We start from the raw sequence: 23,443 nt of genomic DNA on the forward strand, positions 1-23,443 counted from the left end.
TCAGCTGCTCCTCTTAAGCCTTGTTCTCCAGACCCCTCACCAGCTTTGTCGCCCTTCTCTGGACTCTCTCGAGCACCTCCATGTCCGTCTTGTAGTGAGGGGCCCAAGCTGTGAACACAGCCTGCACCATGCCCACAGGATGGGCACCGAGTGGCTCCAGCCCACAGGGAGCTTCCACGGCCTCTGCAATGTCCTCGGTGAGATGCTGGAGCCCCACACCAGTCCTGCGGAGCTGGCGCATGGGGCCGAGGGACAGAAGGGGACAATTTTGCCATGTAGGCAGCCCCTGCTGTGACCGAGTGGGGGAAACCAGACAGGCTCTTCCTCCCCGAAACCAGCACCTGCACGTGACGAGAATGAAACATCCCGTGCTGGCCTCAAAACTGCTGGTTTTAGGGCGGCATCATGGCTGGCTGAGCAGCAGGGACGGCTGTGGGGCTGATTCACGCTGCATTTCCTCCACACCTCTGTCATACCCCTGCGATTCCTGCCTGGCACTGCTCAGGCTGGTAGCGGGCTCATCCCACTCAGGACTGGCGTCACACAGGGGTTTGGGGCACTTTGGTGGGCCCAGGTGGGGCTGTGTCCGTGGGGAGGGGGACGCCCGTGGGGCTGTGCCTGGGGAAGGTCACATTGGTGGGGCTGGGGGCTGGGAGGTCTGTGGGGCAGGAGGCCAACTCTGTGGGGCTGGGATATGCTGTGTGTGGGGGGTGGGTGTTTGTGGGGTGGGTGTCTGTGGAGCCGGGGGTCTGTAGGGCAGGAGACCAAACTTGTGGGGTCAGGACACGCTGTGTCCATGGGGTAGGTATCCGTGGGGTGGGTGTCCATGGGGCCAGGTCCGTGTGGCCAACTCAGTGGCTAGGGGTCACAGCGACGGCAGCGCCCCCCCCCCCCTTGTCCCTCCCCCAGCGCAGAGTCAGGCTCCGCCCCTTCCTCCGCCAGCCAATGAGAACCCTCCCAGCGAGGGGCCGCCCCTTCCCCGCTGTCATCACACACCCGCACGTGGAGGGGGCGGGCTCCGTGCTCTCTGCGTCACTGCCCCCGCGCTCTCCCATTGGCCTCGTCCGCTCACCTCTCCCCTCTCCACGCACCGCCCTCCGCCCGCCTCACCAATCAGCGGCGCGGAGGCAGCTGGGGGGGCGTGGCCCTGAGGCGCACCCGGAAAGAACGCCCGGAGTCGGGGCTGCGGCAGCGGCCTTGGTGGGTCCGGGCCGGCACCGAAAGGGTTAATCCTCCTCCGCTCCGGTTCCAGAACGTTCGGGGGGCTTCGTGCCTGGGGGCGGGAGCCCGATGTCCGCCGGCGGTGGGGGGCACGCGGAGCTACCGATAGGGGACGGTAGGGGCTGGGTGCACGCGGTGACCGGGCGGTTTGGGGACAGGGGGGTTAAGGACAAGGGGTTTAGGGACAAAGGGTATAGGGACAAAGGGTATAGGGAGAAGCCTTCCCCGAGGGTTTAGGGGAAAAGGCGGTTTAGGGGACAGGGAGTTTGGGGACAAGGGGGCTAGGGACAAGGGGTATAGGGAGAAGCCCTCCCCGAGGGTTTCAGGGCGAAGCGTCGCCTGGCCAAGTCCCGCTGCCATCCCCGTTTCACCCTGGCAGGCAGAGCGGCGCTGGTGTGAGCGAGGCGCGGGGCTGCCTCGGGACTACGGCTCCTGGCATGTAGCCCGGTGGCCATCGCCCCTGCGGGGTTGGTGCTGTTCAGGTACCAGGTTTTGGGGGCCTGCTGGTGGAGGCACGGCTCGCCAGGGAGCTCGGCCCTGCTGCTGTAGGGGCAGACCATGGGGAGTAACATGGCGCTTTGATTTTACTGTTAGGGTTTGCTGTTCTGTCCTGGCAGCTTCCTTGCAGCTGAGCGAAGCACCCAGGCTGTGTTCACTTCCACTGGTACATGCTGAGCTTTCCCCATCCCTGTTCCCTCGGTGTTTTCAGGTCTTGCTCCCTCCTGGGCTCGAGGAGAGGGGAGGAAGCTCCCTCACTGAGTTCAGCTGGCCTCGGAGGGTGGGGAGGCACATCTGCACTGCTGTCTTCCTCCTTTTTGTCCAGCATCAGTGTTTAGTCCTGGCATGTTTCTGCATAGCAAAGGGCAGAGACACCCAGGCTTATTTTTTATTTTTTTCAGGTTTTCCTCCTGAGCCTGAGGATGGTTTTGGGGGGTGGGTATTGATCTGACTCCTGAAAATTGATTTTCCTAGACTCCTGATGCTTCCCCAGCCCTGTATCTGCCCTTACTGCTCCATGCTTCCCCATGCTTGTCCCCTTTTAGTGCTAGATTTGGTGTCATCGTCACGCACTGTGTGGAAATCCACAGTGCCAGGGGGGCAGGATTCTTTCTGGGTACAGAACGAGAAAACATGTCATCCCTATGTACGTGACAGCAGGTGTAAAGGGAAGTGAAGCTGTATGGCTTAGAAAAATGGTATTCCAAGAGGGCCGTCAGCATAGCTGTGATCAAGTTATCAAAGACTTCCCTGGCTGGAGGAATTAATGAGTCAGGTTTGAAGCAGGACAGGTGTGAAGGGCAACATGGGTGAAATCTCAAAGGGAGTCATTTGTATGTTAACAGATGGCTTGTGGACCATGTCATTGTGGGTGATTCTGCAGTGAAAATCTTCTCTTGGAGGTTTTGCCTGATTTCTTTCCATCTCACATCACAGCCGGGACCCCCTCCCTCCAGCACGTGGGTCCCTGCACCCAGGTAACAGCTGCATGTTTCTGGTCTGTTCTCCTGTTTGCAGCACCTGGCAGCTCTGCTTCCCGCAGCCGTCTTCTCTGAGCAGCTCTTTTAGTTTGTTTTTCCATTTCTCTTGCGCTTATGGGTAAGTGAGCCAGGTTGCTATAACCTCCAGAGAACCGTGTCTCACAAAGTTTAAGGTTTGCTCTAAAAACTGTTTTCTTTGACTGGAAGCTGCCTTGCACATCTTTGTCCTCTCTTTGCTCCTCTCCTTCATGGTCTCCTTTTCTTGGCCTCGCCAATGCTTAGCTGCCAATTAATTTTCCCCCGTTTCTGTCACTGTCCCCATCTGATTGTGAATCCTGTGTGAACAGCAGCTGAGTTCGCGTGCTCTGCATTTCAGAAAGCTGCAGGACAGGTCAGTGGTCTGCAGCCAGAGCCGCCTGCCTGGTGGCCTTGACCACCCCCAGCCAAGCAGTGCGGTGGCAGAACAGCACTTGGATGGAAGCCTACGGAGAAGTCCTGTGTGCTGCAAGAAGTACAGTTGGTGATTCAGCTGGAAGTGCTTTTTAGTAATGAACGCATGTCCCGGGCCTGGGCTGATGCCAACACTGTGATTGTTGTTGGAAGTTAACAAAGATGCAAAGCCCTTTGTGCAGGAGCTGAAGTGATAATCCAGATCTCCTGGCCTCAGCCCACAGGGGGTAATTGCTGTCTTCCTGGGAAGGGTTTTTGCCAGTCCCTATCGGACAGATTGCCCTTGCTTCCTGTGCTATGGCAGTATGTGGGTGGCAGCACTTCAGCTGTGTCCAAGGCAATTCTTGTCACAGGCATGCTCACACTCACAACCTTCCCTGAAAGGCAGTGTGGTAGAGCGGGGAATCAATGGAGGCTTTTAAATGTATATACAAACATATATATTTATACGCACACACACAAGTCGCTCTTAGTGGGGCTTGGTATGTATGTAAGCTCTCTGAAACCATAGTCCTGGTGACTTGGTGACCAGCAGCACAGCATCCCGGTGGCATCTCTCCTGGGATGCTGGTGGGGGTTGACCTAACATCAAGCAGGTAACATCAAGCAGAAGCTTTCTGGGTGCCTTCATGGTTGTTTTATGGACCAGTGCAGCGGGAAGCTGGTGTGTAGGTGCCTCTCTGTGTCATGGTGCAAAGGCTGAGCCTGTACCGCTGCTCCTGTAGAGCAGAGCGCGGCTGCTCGGCTGCCATTATTCAGGCTGCTGGTGTTGCTTCAGAGCGGTGCCCAGAGTGAGAGGACAGGCTGGGGAGCAGGGGCTGCACCCAGCCAACTTTTGCTGATCATCCTAGTAGCTAGGGGAGTGTGAGGCCAGGTTTTGGGGAGGCTGGTACTGTCCTGGTTTTCAAGGACATAGCTTCTGCACAGCGCTATCTCTGGTAGTCTGTAATTGCAGCGCTGGGAGCCCAGGGAGGAGTCTTAAACAATGCCTTTGTGACAGTTTTGGCTGGCCTCATGGAGATTTCTATAAAGCAGTTGTCGCTTTCCCCCTTTGCTGTAGCCTGGGAAATGCTACAGCCTTGGGTTTGACTGGGTCTCTTTGGGTTGCTGAGAGCTCCGAGTTCCCTCGCAGCAGCGTTTGGCCTTTCCTGCCTTGGCTCTGCCATGAGGTTTGGTGGGCAGCCTGGGGAGAGCACAGCAAGAGGCTGTGCTTGTCCCTAAACCATATCCTGGTGTGCCCACGGATGCACAGGCAGCGCCTGTGTGGTGAAGCAAAGCACGGCTGCGGAGGGTAGGGAGGAGCAAAGTCAAGGCTTCCCGCTGAATTTGGGGAAGGGGAACAGTGGCAGCAACCTCAGCAGCTGTCTCTTGGATCCAGCTCTGGCTTCCTGGGGGAAACGACCATGTCTACCTGGAGTCATACAGGGTGATAACTGGAACCACAGGGGAAGGTTGTAGCTGGGGAGGGGTGGCTTTAGCACAGGTAGGAGATACTGTGGGGTCTTCATGATGCTGGGGGTGCTTGTGGTCTTTCGGAGCTGTGTGCAGGCCATAAAACTGCTTGGCTTGGGATATGAGCAATCACTGACCGGCCAGCTTCGGGGAGGTCATCTTGTGTGGGCAGGTTATTTCTCAGCTGAGCTTAATGTGTGCACTGCACTGTGCACTTGTCTTTCCAGGTGACCCAACGCAGCCAGAACAAGCAGCCCCAAGATCATGCTGCAGGTGCTGAGAGCTGCCTTTCCTGTCTGCTTCAGTCCTATGCTCAGGTTAGCACTCATTTGATCATTACTGGTTTCTCTTCCTTCTTCAGGACAGTTTGAGGAAGACCAGGAATGCAGTGCTTTCCTCCTGCCTCCCCTTGGTCCTTGGGGACAGCTCAGTACAGCAGGTGTCACGGAGCTGCTCACACTGCCCGGGCTGGCAGGGTGGCTGAGGGAGCCTGGGTCGGTGTCACCTGTGCTGCTAAGACTGCTGAACACTGCACGCAGTTGGAAGCTCAAGGGTGGTGTATTTTAAACCCTTGGGAACTTGCTGTCTGTGGTGCTCACTGAGCTTGTCCTTCTGTCCACCAGCGGTATTGAGCAGGAGGATTTCCCAGCTGCTGCTCTGCTGCTTGCTGTCCTTCACTTGAAAAAACAGAGGTAAGGCTTCACCCAGAGTTCACTAGAGGCATGATCCTGCTTTCTGTCAGAACCAGTTGAGCTCTGCCTGTGTTTTCCCGAGACTTTGTACTTCTAGGAGGGAGCCTGGCTCTCAGCCATGGTGTATCAGTGAAGTGTTTCAGGAGGACTAGTAGTCTTGGTATTGCCACTGACCAGAAATGTGAAGGTCTTTGGGAAGGGAGCCTTCACCTGTACTTTGGTTTTGGAGAACCACAGCGAGCTTCTCTCTTGGCCCAGAGCTCAGGTGCAGTTTGGCCAGGAGAGGTTTCGTGGAGAAGCCGCCATTCAGCGCACGTGACTGCCCAGGCTGCGTGGCTCTTCCTCTCAGTGTCTGCCAAGGAAGGTTGGGGCCAGGCCAGAGACAAGTGGAGGCTGGGCCTTAGGTCATCTTCTCCTTCCCATTTCCTTCAGCCTGATGCTTAGGTGGAACCCGCAGGCAGTGAGGCAGGGGTAGATTCACCTGGGAAGTTAAAAGGAGAGAAGGAAGGAGTCCTTCATGCAAACTCCCTGTCACATGGTGTGGTAGCAGCAGAGCAGCCCCTTTATCCAGCTGAGGTGTGGCAGCCACTAATGCCTGCTCCTTGCTGGGATCCTACATCTTTCTTAATGATGGAAAAGAGATGTATTATGTGGCTATGACCAGAGAAGAGGTGTGTTTTGCTGGGGCTGCTTGCAGATCCCCATCCACCAAGCTCACAATACTCTCTCAGGGCTCACCTTCCTTGTGACAAGAGGCATTTTAACGCAAGGATCACCACATTGAATCCACTTTTTATTTTCTATCTGCTGACCAAATAGTTTGACACTTCCCAAGATGGCAAACCTCCCGTGTATGTGTAATACAACAACTTCTCCCAGTACCTGGTCGTAGCATGAACCTGTTTTCTGTGGCTTGGATATCACCTAACCCAGATGATATCAGTGAGTTTACGTTTGGGCTGAATTAATTTTGTTAGCTCAGATGGTACAGCTGGCAGACCCTTGGATAGATTTGCAGTGCCCCCATCAGGAAGGGGATGCAATGCCCTGCTGTCAAACTCAGAGCTAATAAAGCCGGGGTTAGATGTTCAGCAGAAAGTGGTCAGCCTAGCATCAGTCAGCCTGCTCTTAGCATGTTTAGGCTTCCATTGTCCCTTAGTCTTACCAGTAGGTCCTCTTTACACAGGAAACCTCAAGGAAATGCTGCTCCCCCCTTCAGGGATGGGGCCCTGGGTTCCTCATGAGTATTGGCACTGGAGTTATGCAAGGAATCCCCTCTTTGCCCTACCATCTCTGCTGCAAGTAGGGTGGGCATTCAAAGATCCTGTTCTTGGGAGTGTTGGGACAGCTGGATCCTTGTTCAGTTCTCACTGCTCCCAAGAATGGAGCAGAGGATCATCTGCTGGGGCTAATTTTAGGCCTCTAAATATTGCCGATTTCCCCCTGAGTTCCTATTTGTGTGCAATCCTGCTATGCAAGAGTCCTGTATGCTAGAATGTAAAGGTTTTGCAGGGGCATAGTGTGCTGGGGATTGGGAAGAACTTTGAATTTCTCACTTACCTAAAGTGTCTAAGCCAAATCCTTTCCATATCAGATGTAGGTGTGACCTTCCTTTTTTCAGCCTCATGCCAAGCATCCTTTGGACCTTGCTTTGTGGGTGCCCACGCACTGCGTGCCTGCAAACCATCAGCTTTCCACCCTTTGCCTGCCAAAAACTTAGCATCTCTCTCGTTCACAGCAGTCAGTTCCTGTCACCTTGGATCATAGAATCATAGAATATCCCGAGTTGGAAGGGACCCATAAGGATCATCAAGTCCAACTCCTGGCACCGCACAGGTCTACCCAAAAGTTCAGACCATGTGACTAAGTGCACAGTCCAATCGCTTCTTAAATTCAGACAGGCTTGGTGCAGTGACTACTTCACTGGGGAGCCTAAACTTCCCCTGCCTCAGCTTAACACCGTTCCCGTGGGTCCTATCACTGGTGATAACGGAGAATAGGTCACCTGCCCCTCCACTTCCCCTCGCGAGCAAGTTGTCGACTGTGATGAGGTCCCCCCTCAGCCTTCTCTTCTCCAGGCTGAACAGGCCAAGTGACCTCAGCCGCTCCTCATACGTCTTCCCCTCTAGGCCCTTCACCATCTTCGTCGCCCTCCTCTGGACACTCTCCAACAGTTTAATGTCCTTTTTGTACTGTGGTGCCCAGAATGCCCAGGATGGATGCATCCAGCAGTAAACGCAGTTTTCCGTTAAGGCTTTGGGTGTGGAAATGCTCCAAGACCCATGAGAGCAGGGCTCTGACCTTCTCTTCATGGCTGGGTGGCTGCACAGCATCTGCTCCTGATATCCTCCAAACTAGCACAGCACACAGTGAGGCCTCCGGGCCTCTCCCTTATCTGCACACACAAGGCTTTTCAGCCCCTCTGCCCTTTCTGGTTTCCACCTGCTCAGGCGATTGTTGTCACGTATTTCAGCCAAGCTGAGGTTAGCACTGAGCTCTGCCGAGTTCTGTGTTGAGGCAAGATGTAGCTCTGTAGTTCTGGCCCATCTTTATTTTTAGCCTGTGTAAGACTTGTTTGATGGTATCAAAAGGAAGTTGCACATTCTCCTGAGCCCCATGACTCATCCTGGATGAGGACCAAGGCTTTGCTAGCTTCTGCTATAACCCTCAAGTGATGTAACCCGTTGTGGTGGGCCCTACGCGATCTGGGGAAGAGCAGAGGAGGGAAGAGTAGCAGTGAGGGAAGCAGAGCTTTTAGAAGTTTTGTTTTATCCATCTTGTCAAGTCACTAAATTAATTCATCTAAAGATACGGGCAGGTATCACACCTGAATGTGGCTCAGCAGGGTCCTTTGTCTTTCCTTGCATCTTGTGCCTGTGTCAGAGAGGAGCTCTGCTTGCACGCTGGGTTGAGTAACCATTTAACAGCACATAGCAACAGTAGACAACAGTTTTTAGGACAGGAAGCGAATCAGGATCTTGTCTCCTGTTCAAGCCACAGCAAGGTTAAGTGCAGCAGAACAGAACTGCCTAAAGTGGAAATGGGCTGGACTGGAGAGCAGAGACTTGGCTGCCCTAGAGACCTCTGCTGGGCTGCGGTGAGAAGAGCCTGGGACCTCTGTTTCCATCAAACCTGGTGCTGCCACAAGGTAGAAGGAGCTGCAGGGGGCTTTCTGATGTGCAGAAAGCCACACGTTGCGCTGCTGGCGACAGCGGGAGGCTGGGCAGGGGCTGCATGTCACCACAGGGATACTGTCACCCAGGTGGGGCAATGTGCCTCGGTCTGGCCTGAGCACCGTGCCCACCCAGCGGGCTGGGATGGGGGCTTGTGGGGGCTGCCTGCCTCCCTTCTTCCTTGGGTTTTTTTTGGAGCACATTGAGGCTTTCATGTGCCGTATGGAGGTTTGGTGTGTGGGATGGTGGGGAGGGGACAGCAAGGCTTGGGGGAGCAGAGACAAAGGAGGGGGGCAGCAGGGCACGCTGGGGGGATTGCCATGGCAACTCGAGCTTTTGGCAGCCTGTGCCGTGGCGCCGGGCCAGCTGTGCATCCCACTGCAGCCCTGGCCCCCTCCTGCTGTGGGCTCTGTGCCCCACTGGCCCCTGCAGCCATCCTCCCCAGGGAGCAGCTTCAGGGCGAGTGGCTGTGGTACTTTGTCTGGCTCAGGCAGCTCCTGTTTGCTCAGGTTGAAGCCTTGAGTTGCAGAGCAGGCCCAGCCGGAGGGAAACCGGTCTTCTAAGCCCTCTCACTGAATCATGGAGGGCAGCGTGGCATTCTGCTGCCATTGCTCATCCTCGGTTAATCAATGTAAGTGGGTCCTGCCGTGCCTGCATCTTTCAAAGATGCCGAGCCCCGTACCGCACCGTACATCTCGCACAGCCGGTTTGCCTTGCTGTGGGGTAGCTGTACTCTGATGGAGAGCAGACACTGATGAGCCCTGTGATATGGTGTGAGACCATCCTCTGGGCAGGTAAGGGAGGCATTGAGCAATTCTGAAGCTGCTTTTGGGAAGACCCCTTGCCAGAGGCTGGCATAGGGCCAGCTCCTGGTACTAAAGGAAGCAGGGAACATCATTGCCATTCATATGGCTGCATGGAGAGAAGGGGTCAGGAAGTCAGGCTCCAGCCTGGCCATAATATGAGTGTGACTGAGACCTGACCTGTCCTCTGAAAAGTGCCTAAAGCCTTGGGTGTGAGCCAGGGGGACAGGACTAGCTGGTCGCAAGCACAGCTTGCCCATCTCGACATGGATCACTGTGTGAGCTGTAAACCTCTCTCATTACACCTTCCAAAGGTCAGTGCTCTTTCCCCAGCCCAGCACGAGGGAGGGAGGAGTCTGCCCTGCCTTCAGAGGATGCTCTGAACTGATGCTGGTCAGACATGGGGTTGTTATAGGATGGTGAGTGCTGCTGTGGTGCCTGCGGTCAGGATTCATCTGAGACCAGGATGTTCAGGCAAAGCTGGAGGGGAAAGGATGCCCAAACAGCCCTACATTCACAATTGTCATGGCGCTTGCCTGAGCTCTGACCCCTCCTTCCAGCTCTGAACCAGGGTACAAAGCCTCAGAAATTCTCCTGGAAACCGTTTTCACCATTTGCAATCCACCATAGTGTCTGTGTCAGGCCCTAGGGTGATTTTAAGACCTGCATGGGCTGCCCATCTCTGTCCAATGCTGTAGTTCCAGCTGTCTTAAAGCTCCCAAATGAGTTGAACTTGTTTGTGAAATGTGCCCTGGGCTCTAGACCCTGATGTTCCCAAGGGAGAGCAAACAAGGAGGTGAAAGCTGGACCCTGGATCTGAAGTGAAAGCTGCCTGCAGCAGATACCTGTGTGCTTCCTCCCTCAGGCTCCCAAGAAAGTTTCCTTTCCTTCACAAAGGGGAGCAGCTTGCTCTACACTGCCAGCTGGAGCTTCCTTCCCATGGGGGAAGCTGAGACACTGATACCTGATGTTGAGGGCAATTTCAGATCATCAGCTCGAGCACTGTTCTTAACGCACGTGACCTTCAGCACTTGGTGTAAGAGTTGACATTGCAGTATGTTACAGGCATGGACGGTGGCAGAGTGATCAAAATCCACTGAGCCAAGCAGTAGTTCCCTCTGACCCCATTTGCGCAGCCTGTTTCTTCTGATCTTTCCTCCGGACTGAGGCCCCAGGGAGTGCTATGGAATATCATGGAGTGGTGGCAGGGCTGAGTGGATAAAGCTGTGCGGTGTGTGTGTTGGGGCGTGGATTGCCGGTTTGTAGGGTAGAGAGTGTTTTGGTTTTTTTTTTCCATTTATACAGCACCTTGCATGCCGAGATCCTTGTCTAAGACTCAAGGTCCTGGGTGCTGTGACCTGATGAGTTATAACTGTGTCATCTTTGAAGTGCTGCTCCCTATTTTTCTGTCTTGCCTCCTCACACTGCATTTTTAAGTGCAGCACAAAGGATCAGAAAAGCCCAAAGGCAGTGGGGTCACATCAGCTCCCGATTTGGGGAGGAGTTAGGCATCCGTGCTGGAATAAGCATTTAGGGAGTGGCAGCCAAAAGAGATTTCCTCCTGGCTGAGCTGCAGCGTTGAGGTTCAGAAAGTACTGTGTGGGTTACGTGCTGCACTCTGCTGCCATCACCTCAGCAGCTCTGGGACACGCACGCTTGTGTGGAGCCAGATGGGGACACTTTGTTGAGCAGCATCACTCTGACAAAATGGCCAGTGACCTTTTGGACATCAGGAGCAACCTTAATGGTGCCGCTGCTGAAAGACTGCTGGGGACTTCAGCAGGGACATGAAAAATTGTTGGGTCCAGAAGGAAAATTTGCCTTGGTGGGCGCTGCTACCTGCATTCCCTAAATTGTGAGAAGATAGTCAAGCCCAGCGGTGCTGTACAGATTGTCCTGTCTGGAAGATGTGTAAAGAATAGTTTGCAAGAGCCAACTATTTGCTCAACTGAAACCTGGGGGAAGCATGTCTGGACTCACTGCTCTGGGTTTTTTTTTGCTGCCAGGCAGCAATTCTGTGGCTGTGCAGAGAGGGCATAGTAAAAACAGTTAGCAGGCACTTGTGTCCTTTCCATACTGTGCTTCCCTTACTGCTGGGATTAGTCAAGCTGGGCCAGCAGTGTACAAAGGGTAATTCCTGAGGTCCTCTCTGCTGTGGCTGCCAGCAAAAGAAAGCACTTGTGGTATCAAGTGACAGGTCTGAGCTTAGCTTTCAATTGATTTTCTAGGAGCCTGCAAGAGCCAAAAATATTAGCAGACTTTGAGGAACTGGAATGTTCTCAGACTTTTTGTCTTGGGCTGGTTGGCCTGCCTCTCCCTGAGGCTGCCAGTCTGGGTTCTAAAGGTATTTGCAGTGGTTTGTCCTGGCCAGGTGATAAAACTTGGTGGAGAGAGCCAGAAGTCGTGGCACCAAGCTGCCAGCCTGAAAGTGCTCCTCTGGCTGCTGTGCCTGTTTCCTGCAGCTGAAGGGCTGTTTCGTGGCTTGAATTTGTGGAGGAAGCAGGCTTCAGATTGGAAATAGCCTCTCCCTTTCTCCTGTGTATCTCTCTTCCTGGCAGCTCAGTAAGAGTGATTTATTATCAATAACAGCTCTCTCTCATTCTGTTTCCCTACACTATCTTACTGATAGAGTAACTGAACAAAACGCAGCGTTGCTTCTGGTAGGAAGCTGCTATCAGAGGCCTGTCATGTAGCAGAGGCTGGAAGCAAGGAGCAGTTTACCAGGAAATGCCTGCCTTCATTTCTTGGGAAGGAAAAGACATCTCACCCCTGAAAGCTTCCTTACAGCCTAACTTCAAATGTTGCTGGTGGAGCTGCACTGTGTGAGCAGTGGTGAGAATGCTGCCCTCCAGAGCCTGGGAAAGGTGTGACCAAAGTGGTGGTACAGGGAGAAAAGTCAAATTCTGTCTTTAAGTGAACCTCCATGAGGAGTACCAAAAAGAAAAGGTATTGCTTGTATAAATCCTTGTAAGGAAAGAGTGGGGAGTTTCCTTTAGAGTGAGCTTGTCTGAAACTTGATATGTCTCAGATGTGTGTTAAGAGAGAAATGAAAAGACTATGCTATAAAGCGATAGGGGATAATGAATTTAATCTAACGTTGTGCCCTGGGAAGCAGAGCTGGGGCAAGGATATTGACAGTAACATTATGCTTTGTGTGGCAACAAAAGCAAATGCCACCTGAATGCATGTCCCTGGGAGAGTGAAAGGGTTTGCTCTGCAGTCCCCAGGAGGATGGGAGCAAGGCAACCAGGAGACAGAAACCTGGGGGAAGATGCCAGGAGATCTGTAGATAAGCAGTGCCTGATAGCTGTGCATCTTCAGCATGAGCTTTGCTTTCCCATTTGGCAGATCTGGTGAACTGGATGGCAACGCTGGGCACTTAATCTCATTGTGGTCATGATAAATGCAACAGAGAAAGAGTAACTTCAATAGCATTAGTGAAATGTCTGAACTGGAGCCTAAATGATCAAATCTTTATCATTAGCCTCTGTTTACAGAGTAGATGGGTGGTGATCCAGCCCCCTACCAGCCTTTTGGGAGCCAGGGCATTCTTCTGTTTTATAATGCAATCTCTGGGTCTCTAATTTTTTGGTTCCTATGTGGTGTTACCTTTCTTGGCTGAGTTACATGCACCTGCTGTATGCTGGGGTTGTCAGAGGGCAGGATGCCCTAATGCTAACAAAGTGACTTCTTTCTTGAGGTTTGTTTGGCAGAAAGCTTCTGTTTTCCCCCATTTACTGATGGGCACCACTGCAATTTCTTGCCCCTCCTGCAGGAGCAGCAGGGGCACTTTGGGCCAGGCTGAGTGGTGCAGAGACCAGGAGCTTTCCATGCCACGAAGCTGCTGCTGTGACGATGCCCTCCCACTCAACACCCAGTGCCTCCCACCCTGTCCTGCTGCCCTGTCCTGCGGGGATGCACTGTGCTGGCCCTACAGCAAGGACACCTCTCACCCAGGGGCTGGCCAGTGATGGGGTGACAACCTGATGCGGGCCACACCATCCTCGCCCTGCTCCCCAGTGCTGGGTGCTGCCCATCTGCTCCTTTTCCCTGGGACAGGGACAGCACGCCATGCATCAGTTTCCCTGTGAGGCGGGGAGGGACAGAACCAGACTGGTAAGGGGTGGAGGGGAAGTTGCAGCAGCTGGTAGGAAATGGTGTTTTGGGGTGCTGCAAGGTGGCCCTGCCCCATCCTGTCTACAGAGGTGGTGTTTGGGGGTGCTGTGGCGCAAGCTTGCCTTGTCTGCTGTGAAGGTGGTGTTTTGGGGTGCTGCAAAGCAGCTCTGCTCTGACCCAGCCGCAGAGCTAGCATCTTTGGATGTTGCAGAGCAGCTCTGCCCCACGCTGTCTTCTCCTGTGCTGGGGATCCTGCTAGGCTGGGGAGGGCTGGTTGCATCTCCCATCCCCTCTGCTCACCCACGTGCAGGGTGTAAGATCACGGATGGTCCTGTGGCCCTGCTTCTGCTGGTGTCCGATTCATGGGGTGCTGCTCGGGCATGGGTCAGAGCTTACCTGCTCAGGCCAGAGTCAGGAGTGCTCTCACCTATGTGCAGGCTGCAGCAGGAGCTCTGTGGCATCCCTCGCTGTCTGTGCTTTGCAGCTGCGGGCAGGAGCAGAAGGGTCCTTGCAGGAGTGATGAGGGGAGTGCACAGTCCCACTGCTCCCTTCCTCACTCCCATTCCTGTTTTGTGGCCCCAAATCTGCCTGCTTGTGGCACAGATTGTAATAAACCTGTTAAACTGGGGACAGACACTGTACAGAGCCATGAACCCTTCCCACCCCAGTGTTGCTGCAGCAGCGTGGGGCAGAGTCCCCACATGCACTGCTTGGCAGTGGATAGTATTGAGGATGAGGGTGAGGATGGTCAAAGGGGTCTTATTCTGCGTCCACCAGAAGATTGTCAGCACAGCTCTTCCATAGGTCCCATGGCTGTCGGAACCTGCCATGCTTCTGTGAAGCACTTTGTATGTGAGGCAGTGCCCCAAGAGTTAAACCACAGTCGTGGGGCAGGGTTTGTAGCAGGAACAAAGAGGGCTTTTAAAGTTGGGACAGGAATAGAGGGAAGGGATTGAGCCTTTCCCAGTGTGTTGAATTACAAAGGTCATGGAGACCCCTTTGCTGGGAGCCAGCAGCAGTTGAGGTCCCTGTTGGAAGTGGGGCAGAGAGAGAGGAGATTGTGGAAATCGGTGAGGGCGAGTTCTTGGGGAGCTTTAAGACCAGAGTGAAAACTCAATTGTATCCCGAGACAAATGAGCACTGAACATAAGGCTGGGAGGTCGGGATTGTCTGCTCAGTTCAAACCTTCTATCCTGACGTTTTGGGGTGGCTTTTTTTTTTTTTTTTTTTCCCTATATCTCACTCCTTGATGTGAAAGTGTTTAAGCTGCGTTATTCCCACCCCTGCTTTTGAGGCTGGTAGTGAACATGTCAATCATCCTTTCTGCAGTGGAGAATTGCTTTGCTGCCTGGGGAGGCTGAGAGGGAAGGACCCAGCAGCACATCGAGGTCTCTGGGTATCCCAATCAGGGTGATAAACTACAGCTGAATTGATCAGGGCAAAAATAGCAGGAGCTTCTGTCTGGAGGAGTGGGGGGTTAAATGCAGGGGGACAGGCTTCCTGGGAAGGATCCTGGTGTAAAGTTAGTTGGACCAAAGGAGGAAGAAGGAGCCCTTGTCTGCTAGAAGGAGACTGGCTTTTGATCCATGGGGAAGTGGCGAGGCTGCCTTGGCTGAATGGACTAGCGCTGGGGCATCCAGGTATCTTGTAAGCACTATTCAAAAGTGTGGGGCAAGGGGGCACTTGCAGCTGCCCCACAGGTGGCAGCTGGATTTATGGCATCACCTATGCAGCCAGTGCTTGGGCTGCTCCTGCCTGCTCTGTGCCGGTGAGTGCTGCAGGTTGAGCAGAGGGTGCAAGGCAATGCCTGTGAGGGAGGCCATCTCTAAAATGCAGAAGAGAGCCTGCAGGCACGTTTTGCTTTGTCAGAAAGCTTTTAAATGCCTGCCCAGGCTAAAAGTGGATTTTTGCATGTGTAGTTCAGCAGGAAAGCCTAAGTCTGGCTGCTTTCCTATCCTGGCCTTTCTGCTTAGCGTCATCTGCGCTGGGTGCCTTGTGGGGCACAGCAGCAGAGGGACCAGAAAAAGTTAGGGAAGGGATGGATGGCAGAAACCTCCACTTCCCTTCCCACAGCAAGGTGGGAAGAGAGCACAGCTTGTTTCCATCTTGAGCCTCGGCCGGTGCGAGCCAGCCCACCCAGGATGTGTATGGAGGGCTGCAGGATGTGCTGAGTCAACAAGAGCATCCCTTTGCACAGGGAGGTTTGATTGGGGCTGCCAAGACAATAGGGGTTTGCAGCTTGCAGGAAGGGTGAGCGCCAGCTACAAGCCACATGGTGGGCTTTCCAATTTTAGTAAACTCAGATTTGTGTTACTGGCCAAAAAAGGAAGCTTAAAACTTTCAAGCTGGGTTAGCAGGCACTTGGCCATTCAACTCCATCCCTTGCCATGGGTACGCCCCCTAATCTAAGCTTTTATTTAAAGAAATTCCACATCTGGTCCTTACATTGGATCGGATGACCTTGGATGTGATTTTTTTGGAACAAAGGGCTGCTACTTCACTGGGCTTTGTCTAGGAGATGGAAAGTGGTTCCAGGGAATGCTCCATGAGTGCTGGGTGCCAGCTCCAGCTATTTCATCTCCCTGGATCCTGGCAGAGAGGAGATGCTGGGACGGGAACAGGCTCTGTTACAGCCTCTGTCCTCGTGCTGGCAACTCCGACTGGGTCACTGCAGCCACCAGTTAAGTTAGCAGCCTTGTGGCTGCTCTATTTTTTTCAAGCACCATGAAGGGAGATGAGCACAGAGCCACTGTGGGAAAGGGGAACCCAGAAATGAAGGGTTTGGTTTGGGGCTCCTGGAAGTGATAACATCCTCTGTTGACCTTGGTAGATGGCTCATCGTCAGACTAGCAATCTGTATGCCTGCCCTTGTTAACAGGAACCATTTCAGCAGAAGCATCAAGTTCATGTACTTCTCTCTGCTTTGCATCTGCATTCAGAAAGCCTGAACTTCTCCCTCTGTCGTTGCCCCAAATCCTCACTTCTCACACTGCCCTTTGACGTCACTTGAGCAGCAGAACCATGTCACTGACTTAAAGGTGGGTGAATAAATCTCTCTGCTGACAGTTCCCAGCTTGCTGCCCTGAAGTGTACTGTTTCAAGGCAGTAAGGTCCTGTCACTGTACTTTGGAAGGATGCTCTGCCACTCTTTAGCCATGTGGGCTGCATAAGGGGGACACAAGAGTTACAAGGGATCTCTGGTATGGGAGGGATGTCAGAACTGAGAGCAGCGTGGCTCTTTCCCATCTGATCCCCTCCCAGCCTGGCTGAAGGGTGCTGTTATGGATAGGGTGTTACACCTCTGTTACTCACAAATGGGGGGCTGTCAGGACACTGTTACCATCAGGCTCAAATCGGAGCAGTGCCCCTGCATGAGGGCATGTTCTCGTTTAAGAGCTCTGTAGGTTCTCTCTGCTCTCCTAGCCTCCACAGGGCTTATTGGGAAGCCCTTCTTTTCAGAGCCTGATTTAAGCATGTGCATTTAAATTGCTGGGCCTGTCTTGCTGGTGGCTTCTGGTTTGTTCAGGCGCTTACCCAGTGCTGTGACCTTGGTGACACCATGACCATGGTGTTGGCTGTGCCTTTGGCTGCACTGATAGCGCATGGTGAGTGCTGTGGATCTCCCACCCTGCTGCCCCTGGGGAGCGAAGCATCCTGATGGGAGCCTGCAGGAGAAGCCGTGTGGCTTGTCTTGATTCTCTTTGCCCTGAGAAGGCAGATTTTCTCAGTAGGAGATGGATCCTCCAGCCACGAGGCTGCAGCAGGGAGAGGCGCAGCTCCGCAGCCCAGGCGTGTGCACACATCCGTGTCTTCCCCGCGTGCCCGCTCTCTCGTGTGCTCCTTGACACAGATGGATATGCTCTGCTCCGTGGAGCTGCTCCCCAGTGGGAGCGGTGATGGGTGATCTGCCTTTTGTCACCTCTGGCTGCTTTGGTCCCTTCCAGAGGCTGATGTCAGCCAAGGAAGCTCTCCACTCCGGAAAGCCAAACTGGGAAGAGGTGCAGCACGGGAGCGTGCATGTTGGGCTGTACCCAAGGCAGGTCTGCCGGGTGTCCCTCCAGCAGTCAGAGGTGGGGTCAGGCTGCCAGAGGGCTGATAAAACCACCGTGTTTGTCTGGAAGGCAGCATCAGAGCCTGGAGGAAACTTGCCCCCAGCCTCGCTCCTTATCTCGGCCGTGCGTATGCATGGCAGTGCTCCCGCTCTTGGCTGGCCCTGCTGCTGCCCTGACGTGGCCTTGAGCCAGCAGTGCTGGCACTACGGGAGAAGTGGGGTTTGGCACTGGTTCTCCTGCCTTGTCTGCTGCCTCACGGAGTTTGTGGCGTTGCCCTGACACCCGTGGCCGGCCATGGTAAAATGGGTGAGTCAGGCAGGAGGAGGGGGTGAGTCAGAGGGCAGTGAAGTCAGAGTGGGAAGCAGAAGGCAGGTGCTGACCCAGGGCTGGGCATTCGGGGAGCCCAAAGGTCTGGCAGTCCATGCCGGGTACCCCTGGGATCTGGGGGAGCCTGAGGGCTTGGGCAACAGAGTGGTGGAGACAGGGCAGGATCTGTCTCGGCCGTGTGCTGCACCAGGCCTGGGTGAGTGCCTTACCAGATCCCTGCTCACATCTTGCTGCCAGTATGTCGGTGTCCTTGGAGGCGCTGCCAGGAGGGACTGGAGATGAGTGCCGCAGGGGAGCAGAGTGGTGGCAGGGTATCCCAGCCTCCGGTGAGCAGGGTGAATCCTTCTCCCAGGAGGCAGTGGGGCACGCAGCCGCCTTAGGCAACCTGACCAGGTCTCTGTTGTGGTTTAACCCGGCCTGCAGCTCAGCACCACACAGCCGTTCGCTCACCGTCCCCCCTCCCTCTCTGGGATGGGGGAGAGAAACAGGAAAATGAAGCCTGTGGGTTGAGATAGAGACAGTTTATTAGGGCAGGAAAGAAAGGATAATAATAATAATAATGATAACAGTACTACTACTACTGATGTGTACGAAACAAGTGATGCACAGTGCAATTGCTCACCACCCGCTGACCGATGCCCAGCCTATCCCCGAGCAGCCGGCCCCCCCACCCCGGCCAGCCACCCCTATATATTGTTCAGCATGACGTCAGATGGTATGGAATACCCCTTTGGCCAGTTTGGGTCAGCTGTCCTGGGTCTGTCCCCTCCCAGCTCCTGCTGCACCCCCAGCCTGCTCGCTGGCAGGACAGAGCGAGAAGCTGAAAAGTCCTTGGCTTGGTGTAAGCGCTGCTCTGCAGCAATTAAAACATCAGCATGTTATCAGCGCTCTTCTCATCCTAATTCAAAACATAGCACCCTACCAGCTACTAGGAGGAAAATTAACTCTATCCTAGCTGAAACCAGGACAGATATCCACCCCTTATTCCATACCATTTATGTCATGCTCAGGTTACACTCTTTCCAATACATTCTAATTAATCACTATTTTCATCTATGGTATATAGAATGTCCACTGAGTCTGTATAGTCTGTGACTGACTTCGGGCTCCATCTGTCACAGCAGTCTTTCAGGGCAGAAGAGATCACAGAATCACAGAATTCAAGGGGTTGGAAGGGACCTCGAAAGATCATCGGGTCCAACCCCCCTGCCAAAGCAGGTTCCCTAGAGCAGGCTGCCCAGGTAGGCATCCAGATGGGCCTTGAATATCTCCAGAGAAGGAGACTCCACAACCTCTCTGGGCAGCCTGTTCCAGTGCTCCGTCACCCTCACCGTGAAGAAGTTCTTTCGCATGTTGGTATGGAACTTCCTGTGCTCCATCTTGTGGCCGTTGCCCCTTGTCCTGTCCCCACAAACCACTGAAAAGAGGTTGGCCAAATCCCTCTGTCTCCCACACCTCAGGTATTTATACACATTGATGAGATCCCTTCTCAGTCTTCTCTTCTCCAGGCTGAACAGACCCAGGTCTCGCAGCCTTTCCTCATAGGGAAGATGCTCCAGGCCCCGTATCATCTTTGTGGCCCTCCGCTGGACTCTTTCCAGGAGATCCCTGTCTTTTTTGTACCGGGGAGCCCAGAACTGGACACAGTACTCCAGGTGAGGCCTGACCAGGGCAGAGTAGAGGGGGAGGATCACCTCCCTTGACCTGCTGGCCACGCTCCTTTTAATGCACGCCAGGATCCCATTGGCCCTCTTGGCCATGAGGGCACACTGCTGGCTCATGGCCAACCTGTCGTCCACCAGGACCCCCAGGTCCTTCTCCTCAGAGCTCCTCTCCAGCAGGTCATCCCCCAGCCTGTACTGGTACATCCGGTTGTTCCTTCCCAGGTGCAGGACTCTACACTTGCTCTTGTTAAACCTCATTTGGTTTCTTCCTGCTCAGCTCTCCAGGCGGTCCAGGTCTCGCTGAATGGCAGCACAGCCTTCTGGCGTGTCAGCCACTCCTCCCAGCTTTGTGTCATCGGCGTACTTGCTGAGGGCAGACACTATTCCCTCATGAAGGTCGTCGATGAAGATGTTGAACAAGACCGGACCCAGCACCGACCCCTGGGGAACACCGCTAGTCACAGGGCTGCAGCCGGACTCTGTGCCACCGATCACCACCCTCTGAGCTTGGCCAGTCAGCCAGTTCTCAACCCACCTTACTGTCCACTCCTCTATCCCACACTTTCTCAGCTTTGCTATCAGGATGTCATGGGAGACAGTATCGAAAGCCTTGCTGAAGTCAAGGTAGATGACATCCACTGCTCTCCCCCCATCTACCCAGCTGGTGATGCCATCAGAGAAGGCAACGAGGTTGGTCGAGCACGACTTCCCCTTGGTGAATCCATGCTGACTACTCCTCATAACCTTCTTCTCTTCCAATTGCTTGGAGATGGCATCCAGAACAAGCTGTTCCAACACCTTGCCAGGGACAGAGGTGAGACTGACTGGCCTGTAGTTTCCCAGATCCTCCTTATTGCCCTTCTTGAAGACCGGAGTGACATTGGCTATCCTCCAGTCTTCAGGCACCTCTCCTGTTCTCTAGGACCTTTCAAAGATGATAGAGAGCGGTTCGGCAATCACCTCTGCCAACTCCCTTAGCACACGTGGATGCATACCATCGGGACCCATGGATTTGTGTGCGTTGAGCCCACTCAGACGCTCCCGAACCACTCTCTCGTCAACCAGGGGGGAGCCCTCCATTTCCCAGCCCCTTTCTCCTCCCGCCAGGGTCGAGGAGTCCCGGGAGGGAGTCCTTGAAGCAAAGACTGAAGCAAAGAAAGCATTCAGTATCTCCGCCTTCTCGGCGTCTCCTGTTACCAGGACATCCCCCTCATTCAGCAAGGGACCCACATTATCCCTTTTACTGTTTACGTACTTTAAAAAACCCTTCTTATTATCTCTTATTATCCTTTATCTCTTTTGCAAGCCTCATCTCTAGGTGGGCTTTAGCCTTCCTCGTCGCGTCCCTGAAGGCCCTGACAACACTTTGATACTCCTCCCAAGAGGACAGGTCCTTTTTCCACATTTCATAGACCTTCCTCTTCCTTTTGATCTTGTCGATGAGCTCCTTGCTCATCCATGCATGTTTCCTGCCCCCCTTCCACGATTTCCTACTCTTAGGGATGCACCGATCCTGAGCTTGGAAGAAGTGCTGTTTAAATGTTGCCCAGCTTTCACAAGCACTCTTGCCTTCTAGCAACCTAGCCCAGGAGATACCCCCAGGCAGGTCCCAGAAGAGGTCGAAGTTGGCTCTCCGAAAGTCCAGGGTAGCAATCCTGCTTTTAGCCTTACTTCTTCCACCAAGTTCCATCTTGAACTCCACCATCCCATGGTCGCTGCATCCCAAGCTGCCCCCAACCTTGACATCCCTAACAAGCCCATCCCTGTTGGTAAGGACAAGGTCCAGAAGCACCCCCCGCCTCGTCGGCTCCTCCACCACCTGCATCAGAAAATTGTCTTCAACGCATTGTAGGAACAGTTTGGACTGCGCGTGCCTGGCCGAGTTGCTTACCCAACAGATGTCTGGATAATTGAAGTCCCCCATGAGAACCAGCACCCGTGATCGTGAGGCTACTACCAGCTGCTTGTAGAAGGCCTCATCGACCTACTCCTGATCTGGTGACCTGTAGTATACCCCCACAACAGTGTCCCCCATACCAGCCCACCCCTTAATTCTCACCCACAAGCTCTCCACTTGTCCTTCACCCTCTCCCACGTGGAGCTGGGTACACTCTAATTGCTCCCTCACATAAAGGGCAACCCCACCCCCTCGCTTCCCCAGCCTGTCTTTCCTAGAAAGGACATAGCCCTCCCTGACAGCATTCCAGTCACGCGAGCTGTCCCACCATGTCTCTGTGATTGCAAGATGGTGTGTGATGTTGGATCGTCACACATTGAAGCCCATTCTCGTTCCATCACATCTCTGTGCTTCTCCATTTCTATCAAAATTCATTCATCATTATCTGCGTGGCTGTTACTGTGATACCATTAATAGGACATCGGCATGTAGCAATCATGATAGTGATGACATACAGTATTATATAATAATTAACATAATACAATTCCACTCATGGGCTATTCTCACCCAGTATTAAATCCTCTTGAGGTACACACTGGACCTCCCCATTCTTTTGCATTACCCACCAAGTGCATCCAGGTCCCTGAGCAAAAGCAATCCCACGAAAGGGTTTGCCTTTTCCTGAGGCAGGAGTAGCCCAGACTGTTTTACCCAGCATGTTTCTTACATGCACTACAGGAACTTTATCCCCTTCTACAGTGTGTAACAGGTTTGATTGGGCAGGTCCAGCTTGGTTGGCAGATCCCCTAGTATTGACTAACCAGGTGGCCTTTGCCAAATGTGCATCCCAATTTTTGAATGTCCCAGCACCCATTGCTTTCAGTGTAGTCTTTAACAGTCCATTGTATCGTTCAACTTTTCCAGAGGCTGGTGCATGATAGGGGATGTGATACACCCACTCAATACCATGTTCCTTGGCCCAAGTGTCTATAAGGTTGTTTCGGAAATGAGTCCCGTTGTCTGACTCAATTCTCTCTGGGGTGCCATGTTGCCATAGGACTTGCTTTTCAAGGCCCAGGATAGTGTTCCGGGCGGTGGCATGGGGCACAGGATATGTTTCCAGCCATCCGGTGGTTGCTTCCACCATTGTAAGTACGTGGCGCTTGCCGTTGCGGGTTTGAGGGAGTGTGATGTAATCAATCTGCCAGGCCTCTCCATATTTATATTTCAGCCATCGTCCTCCATACCAAAGAGGCTTTGACCGTTTGGCTTGCTTGATTGCAGCACATGTTTCACAATCATGAATAACCTGTGCTATAGTGTCCATGGTCAGGTCCACCCCTCGATCACGAGCCCATCTGTAGGTTGCATCTCTACCTTGATGGCCTGAGGTGTCATGGGCCCATCGGGCTATAAATAATTCACCTTTATGTTGCCAGTCCAGGTCCACCTGAGCCACTTCAATCTTAGCAGCCTGATCCATCTGCTGGTTGTTTTGATGTTCTTCAGTAGCCCGATTCTTGGGCACATGAGCATCTACATGGTGTACCTTTACAACCAGGTTCTCTACCCGGGCAGCAATATCTTGCCACAATGCAGCAGCCCAGATGGGTTTGCCCCTGCACTGCCAGTTGTTCTGCTTCCATTGCTGTAACCACCCCCACAGGGCATTTGCTACCATCCATGAATCAGTATAGAGATAGAGAACTGGCCACTTTTCTCGTTCAGCAATATCTAAAGCCAGCTGGATGGCTTTCACTTCTGCAAACTGACTCCATTCACCTTCTCCCTCAGCAGCTTCTGCAACTCGTCGTGTAGGACTCCATACAGCAGCTTTCCATCTCCGATGCTTTCCCACAATACGACAGGACCCGTCAGTGAGCAGGGCATATTTCTTCTCATTTTCCGGTAGCTTGTTGTACAGTGGGGCTTCTTCAGCACGGACCACCTCCTCCTCTGATGATATCCCAAAATATTTGCCTTCAGGCCAGTCCATAATCACTTCCAAGATTCCTGGGCGACTGGGCTTTCCTATTCGAGCCCGCTGAGTAATCAGTGCAACCCACTTGCTCCATGTGGCATCAGTTGCATGATGTGTAGAGGGGACCCTTCCTTTGA

General features: G+C 53.5%; 1 protein-coding gene across 1 annotated transcript in view; it reads left to right on the forward strand.

The window, feature by feature from the left end:
* Positions 1-919: 919 nt before the first annotated feature.
* Positions 920-23,443, forward strand: part of LOC310888783 (atos homolog protein B-like) — a 57,362-nt gene continuing 34,838 nt past the window's right edge. Inside the window, exons 1-3 of the mRNA XM_083815864.1 lie at positions 920-1,336; positions 2,565-2,696; positions 4,829-4,918. The gene's annotated coding sequence lies outside the window, so the exon portion shown is untranslated. The remainder of the gene's footprint in view (positions 1,337-2,564; positions 2,697-4,828; positions 4,919-23,443) is intronic.

Source organism: Anser anser (assembly GCF_964211835.1).
Source record: "Anser anser genome assembly, chromosome: W".
Classification (NCBI taxonomy): domain Eukaryota; kingdom Metazoa; phylum Chordata; class Aves; order Anseriformes; family Anatidae; genus Anser; species Anser anser.